The sequence below is a fragment of the Apodemus sylvaticus genome, chromosome 6, assembly GCF_947179515.1.
Source record: "Apodemus sylvaticus chromosome 6, mApoSyl1.1, whole genome shotgun sequence".
Classification (NCBI taxonomy): Eukaryota; Metazoa; Chordata; class Mammalia; order Rodentia; family Muridae; genus Apodemus; species Apodemus sylvaticus.
Window position 1 is genome coordinate 15,366,902 of NC_067477.1, and position 6,519 is coordinate 15,373,420.

Below are 6,519 nucleotides of genomic sequence, written 5' to 3' on the forward strand. Positions count from 1 at the left end.
AATTCATGGGATGAAGAATAATAGTGAATGCATCTATAGTTGGGTAAATAAGCCAATTAAATATTTCCTCTTTAGCCAGAACAAGCCAATAGTGCAGCCACAACAAAAAGAAATAAAGGAATAAAAGAGAAAGATTTTACATTAAAAGTGCGGCCCATGTGGGCCCCAGGCCCACCCTGGCTCCTGGCTTTTTTGTTATCTTGAGAGATCCTGGCATTAGCTTCAGGTGTGTTTATTTCTTGCCTCAAAGGCATTTTCTTTAAATCATAGGTTGAAAGGAATGGGTCCAAGAGGCTGAAGGTGGTCTGTTTTCATTCCTGCAGAAACTTATCTAGGAAAAGACAGACTGTGGACAGTACTCGTACATAGTAGAGGCAGATTAGGACATTCACGGCTTGAGGTAAGGAGAGCTAGGTTGAAATGTTTGCTGATGCTCATGGCTGGGGGAGTGGGGACCTTAGGAAGACAGTCTAAGTTCTGGAATGGGAAAGTTGTGACTCTATCCTGGGCCCGGGTGAGGGCCAGAAGGGGAAGGGGTGATAACTATAGAGGTGGTAGCCCACACGTTACTGTGGGTGGTTTGATGCACCCACCGGATGATATGTTCTTTACCCTGCTCTTTCGTGATCCCTTGCCTGGCGATAGAAATGGAGGATGTGGTGAGAGATATTAGATGATAGATAGATAGATAGATAGATAGATAGATAGATAGATATAGGTAGGTAGGTAGGTAGATAGATAGATAGATAGATAGAATCCCAGAGAGTCCCCTAGGACTCTATGGTTCAGTGAATGAATCAAGGGGGTGTCCATATAGGTAACAGAATGCAAATTAGATCAGAATACCCTTGAACAGGGGGTTGGAGTTGAGTCAGACACCCCATTAGTTTCTTTACCTTGAGAACCCTGCCTTTGTCGGGGAGGGAACACAATCTTCTGTAGTTTTAACTCAACTAAGCCTGGCCTCCGTCTTTTCCTGCACACAGCAGAGGGAGAGGAAGATGGACGTTTAGGAGGCTGTGCAGGCTGGTCCAGAGCTCAGCATCAACAAAGACGGAGAGAGATGCTGCTCCCAGAGAGTCCTGGAACAACATCTGAGGCCTGGGCCAGGCCATCCCCGGGAGAAAAGGTGTCTCTCTCTGGGCCTGCTTCCACATTTGTGAAGTAGGGTGTGTGTGTGGGGGGGATCTTTCTTCAACTCTGAAGGTATTTCGGGGAACTTCTCTTCTGTGAAGGAAGCTCTGTTTTGATTGAGTCAGTTCATTAAACCGATGTGTGTACTCATCAGCGTGAATAAGTGGCAGGTGCTGAAGTGATGCTAGGCCTGTGAGAGGCAGAGATGGCTGTTCAGGAATGGGGATGCTTTGTGAATGATCTGACCACTGCCAGAATGTATTGTGATGTCATAGGACAGAGGTCAGGAGGAACTCACCCTGGAGGCAGATGGTCTGTCTGCAGGGACTTTCAGGTGTGTCTGAGAGCCAATCAGAGTCATCCAGGACTCGAGCAAGGGCTTGACCTGAGGTGCGGTCTGGAGCTGGTGTCCAGTACAAACTGGACTTGAGGCAGGGGACTCTGAGGAAGGCTTGGCCCAGAGTGGGAATGGATTGCTGGATGTAGCTAAGGTGTGAGATTGGGTCCTGGGGGCAAGGTGACCTCAGTCAGACTTTTGGGGAGAATGGTGGGGAGAGATCTGATTTGCATCTGAGGTTCGGAGGAGGGACTGGGAGGAGGGACAGTCTCTCGGTGACTTCCTAAGAGGTTCTAGGACCTAGTGGGAGAGTGAGACTCTAGGGACACAGGAAGAGGCAGACTTACATATTTAAAAGTATGAAGTAGGGCTTTACAAATGCAAGAGACCCAGGAGGGATGGAGATTGCTGACCTGAGCTACAAGGGTGTATCCAAAAACCCTAGGGCATCGGCAAGCCTACCTAATTAGGCAAGAAGGACCCAGGCAGTCCTGAGCAGAAGAGGGGAAGACAGAGCACGGGGCTCAGACAGGGCCTCCAAGGCAGGCAATGAACACACGCATGTTTAAGGGATGACCACTTCCCTCCTACCTGACACTCACCTTGGATATTCCTGGGGAGATAATCAATGATAGCACAAATCCACACTGAACCAAAATGTAAAAAAATAGAGCTTTTTTTTTTTTTTTTTTGTATGTTATCAAGACTTTAACGGCCATACATTGTCTCCTGGAATGAAATTTAGACTCTAGAATCTGGCAGCCATGTATTCCTTCATGCAGAACTAAGTCAGCAACCGTCCTTATCATTGTCCCTTTATCACCAGCTGGTGGCCACCCCCTCGAATCCTTGGACATCTCCAGTTTGCATCCTGATGGGGGTGTGGCTGTCTCCTGCAGCCCATCCCAGAGCACAGCCGGGCTGTGCTCCATCCATTCCTACGTTGTTCTCCCTGCTTGACAGAATCTAGCTTAGGCAAAGGTTTCCATCACTAAGAACTTTGTGTACCAATGAATCAGTGAGTGAATTATAATCTTAATTGGAATAAAACTCTGGATAAAGTATCATGAGGATGAATAGAAGGCTGGTGTCTAGGCATGCTGTGGGGCAAACCTTGGCTCATTTGATCTCCCAGGAGGACATCACGGAGATGTTTTCTGTTATCTGACTTCCTCAAGGACGACGCTCTAGGACACACAGTCCTCAGAAAGTCCATGACCATCTATCACCCCAGAGGTTTTGACGCTCAGGACTCAAGGCTGACACCCACTACTTTCTTTTCAGCTTTCATCCGAGATGGATTAATATTTTTTGAGCAGCTCTTGTATGGCTGGAGCTATGACAAGGCACTTTACAAAATTAAAACATATTAATTCTGCCCACCACTCTGCATGATAGAGATTTTATCACCATAGTCCAGGATTTAAGAAAAAAGTTCCCAAGCACATAAATGACCCCCCTTAGGTCACATGACTCTCGTCCACACCTGCTGACCCACTGCCTTTGTTTCTGACTGACTTTTTCAAAGGCAGAGAATCACAGGAAGAGAAAAAATCATAGAAGACCCCCATGCCCCATGCACCTGACTCCTCCATTCACACCCAACTCCACCATTTCTTTATCAATACTTTTGAGAGCAACACCAGACTCTGGTCTGAATTGCCATCATTTTAAACACCGTTTATCTCTTCTCCTCTCCATCCTCCTCTTCCTTCCCTTCCTCAGCTATGAACATATGAGTGTTAATTCTCTCATTGTTGAGACAAAATACCTGTGAGAATCAGCTTAAGGGAAGAAGGGGTTTATTTGGGCTTATGGTTCAGCTCACACCCTGTCAATGTGAGGCATAGGGGTGTGGCCACTCTTGACCAATGGCGGCAGGAGGCATCTTGCTCACATTGCTGTGAGTCAGAAACCAAGAATGGGGTTGCCAGCACCCACTTGGCTTTCTTTCATCTTTTGGGTTCTGTTCCACAGATGGGGCCACAGGTTCCTTAGTTGGACCTCTTTGGAGATATACCCTAGATGTCCTAGGTGATTCCAAACCCAATTGGATTGCCAATCAAGATCAAACATGGCCCAGAGACACATGCATATCTGTGTGAAGCATGTCTGTGACAATATTTAAGTGTAACGTAAACCTCACACATGGATTTGTTGATGCCTCTGTGTGGTGATAAAATGGGTATTGGCATTCTCTTAAGGTGGATATGGTTTTCAGTTCAATGAGAAGACTCAGTTAACATAGTTTCCGGGACTAGTTTTAGAACTCATGGAAACGTGGCATCATAAAGCCTGGCAGTAATTACAAGAGCCACTATAACACCAAATTCCGCAACTGGCGGGAGTCTTTAAGGAACACCAGGATAGAAGGAGCCAGTTGCTTTTTCCCTCCTTGTATCACCTTCTCAGAACATGAGTTGTCCAAGCCCTGGGAGTCTCCACATCTTTCCTGACCATGCCCCTGCGATGGCAGGTAGACATTCTTTCCTCCCTGGGGCAATGAAGTTATGAGAAGGAGCATTCCTCCTTGGAGCCGTCAACGACAGTTGATCCCTCCCAGGTGGAGCTCTCTTCCAATGCCACTTAAACGATCCTCTGGCCAAAAATCTCTAATTGGAGGTTTTAGGCAGCAAAGTCCCCCTCTTTGATTGATTTCTTTTGAAGCTGCACAGTGTCTCTGCAGCCCGCTGACCAATCAGACATTAACCACAGTGATATGGAGCAATAGAGAATCCTTCACGTCTTCGGTTCGCCCTTGTATTCAGGAATGCCACGTGAGGTTCATCACTCTCAAGACAGACACCGTGTAACCATTCAGACCCTAGTTGGTGCATCAAGCCATGCACTCCTTGGAGTGGAGGAGGCACACTTGGGTCACACCCGTTCTCACCAGGACTCACACACAGCCTCAGTAGCTCCATGTGTCTCTGAGCTTCTTTTGTGTAGGGTTGTTTTAGGTTAGGGTTATTTTTCCACATGGGGGTGGGGGGGATGTCGGATCAGCCTGTGATGCACTCAGGTTTAGTGAGCCAAGCACGGGCGGTGCGGTGAGTTCCTTAGACTGTAGGTCCTGGCTGTGGACTGGGGAACACCTCTCTCGGGAGCACCTCTTTTGGGAGCACGTCTCTTGGGAGCACCTCTCTGGGGAGCATCTCTCCAGTCCAGGCGTCTGTGTGTGTCCAACACCACACAAGAAGCTAGATTGACGCTGTACTCTGTACTCAGAAATACTGTCGGGGTAATCATCCATCCACTCAAGAAGTGTTTCTGAGGCCCTACTATGTGGACACAGTAGCCTCCATGAGCAAAACAAATAGGTTCTTGCTTCAGAGATCAAGGGCAGATTATCCAGAAAAGAGGTCATCTTGTCATGAAGAATCTATGATATAAAGCTAAAGTGGTTTCAGGATTCACAGTGATGGCTTGTGGGTAAGCCCATGGACCCAGTGACCTGTACAAAGTGAAATTAAACTTAGCGTATTTTGGTGGGGTGTATATGGTCAGAGATGTGTGTGTGTATGTGTGTGTGTGTGTGTGTGTGGTCCCCACCAGGACTGTATCTAGGACATGGAGATTCACATTGTAAGCTGGATGGGGGAGGGGACAGTGTATCCTGTGAGGCCTGTGTCTGTGTCAGAAGCAGTGTCTGGGTTCTTTTCCCACTGCTTATGGAGTGCCATGAGGAAAAACCTGGTGCTCGGAATGTTCTACTTGCCAAATACACCCTAGGTGACGTTAGATGTTAAATTCTCATAGTCCCCTAGAGACTGAACTTTTCCACACAGTAGGACAGTAACACAGCTGAGACTTCAGGATCTGTCCTGTCCAAAATCAATGTTCATTCTACCCCACTGCTCTGACTTTCTGAGTCCATGTTGTATCTTACCTGGTTCATAGCCTCTAGCCCTAGAGCAGCTGCAAAGACCCAATTTTAGCAGCGCTGCCTTTGGCAGTAACCGAGTCTCACCACCACCCAAGCCCACCTGAGTCATTCAGGGTTCAGTTTGCCAACTGACCCAAAGATCCCACCCAGCTAATAAGACATCACTAGCTAAGCAGAGGTGGAGGTGGTATGTAGACAATGCAGATGTGGCAGAGAGGCGGGGCAGGAGGACCACACACAGCGGTATTTGTAGATACAGGCAGAAGAAAGGTCTGACCTCCAGGGCAGGTGTAGGGGTCAAGCACAAAGCCCGGCATATGGTTGGTACCTTCAGTATCACTCCTGGACAGTGGTCACCATAGTGACAGGGGAAATATTGGACCTGACACATAGATGAGGCCACAGTGACGTTCCTGGGGGACAAATGGGAGGTTACAACATGACACCAGACAAGGAAGCTAAGCAGGAAAGAAGAATGGGAACAGGAAATTGCCAGTAGACAAGAAAGGCATATAAAGAACAGTTCTCTCTGCCCACCTCTGCCCTTCCCCTTGCTCTCAGCCCTGTTCCCTTCAGCAAGCACCTGATACCATTAAGTAAACATTCAACTATTTAGAAAGCAAGCCAGCTTTGTGCAGAGGCAGTATCGTAGCCAACGAGGTTTATCTGAGGCGCGATTATTGCTAATTGAAAACTTAGAAAACAAGGCACTTATCAAGGGTACACCCCACCCCTTCCTTCACCCCAGACATTGTGCTAGCCCTGGATGATAAAAATCAGGTATTCTCTTCCCGGGTCTCCAAGAAGCTCATGGTATAGCAGGAGGCATGGATGCAGACATAGCCACCTCCCGAAGTGCATCATGGGACACGTGTCTGCGGAGGCGGATGTAGCCGTGCACTCTGAATGAAAGCAGCGAATGAACCCAGCTCTGGGGCGGGGTAGGGGAGCCCTGGAAGGTTTTATGGGTCAGCTGAGCTAAACTAAAGCTGATTTGTGACATAAGGGTCTTTCTTGAGTAAAACAGTGGAAGGTGTTTGGGCAGAGGGATGCACGCAAAGACCGGAACCTAGTTAATAGGACGGGCCTCATTCTGTTGACACTGGAGACAGGAAACAAAAGGGTCATGGGAGTCGGGTCCCTCTGGGATGCTCTGGGCACA

The 6,519-nt window shown here is 47.9% G+C and overlaps 1 pseudogene; it reads left to right on the forward strand.

Annotated features, from left to right (window-relative positions):
* The first annotated feature begins 5,983 nt into the window (after positions 1-5,983).
* Positions 5,984-6,183, forward strand: LOC127688274 (uncharacterized; annotated as a pseudogene).
* The last annotated feature ends 336 nt before the right edge of the window (positions 6,184-6,519 follow it).